The following is a 465-nucleotide window of genomic DNA, read 5'->3' on the forward strand; positions in this document are numbered from 1 at the left end:
ATGTAAAGAAGCAACAATATATAAGGTTGTTCAAAAGATAAAAACTAATAAAAGTGCATTAAAACTGAATGTAAGGAAAGCTCTATGGTGTATGCACAGGAGGCTTAGTGGACACTGAAGAACCTCAATAGAAAAACATCAAGAATCTCCAAGAACTTTTAAGGAGCACAGAAGATCTGCAGGGGCTACTGCAAAATTACATATAAGAATATCACAGAAAGGGTTAAGTTAGGACTTTTAAGAATATGTAAGATTTTTCAAGAAATATGAAGGACTTCAAAGAACCTCCAAGGACATTCATATACCTGCGAAGACCTCCAAGAATGCTTAAGTAAAAAAGCTCACAAGGAGCTGCGCATAAATTTCATAAGCATATAACAGTGATAATAATAAGTGGTTATTAAAATAACCCAAGTGCTTGCGGTGTCTCCACATTGTACAACCCAAATTAAAGCTGACCAGCAG

This window comes from Amphiprion ocellaris, chromosome 19 (genome assembly GCF_022539595.1).
Source record: "Amphiprion ocellaris isolate individual 3 ecotype Okinawa chromosome 19, ASM2253959v1, whole genome shotgun sequence".
Classification (NCBI taxonomy): domain Eukaryota; kingdom Metazoa; phylum Chordata; class Actinopteri; family Pomacentridae; genus Amphiprion; species Amphiprion ocellaris.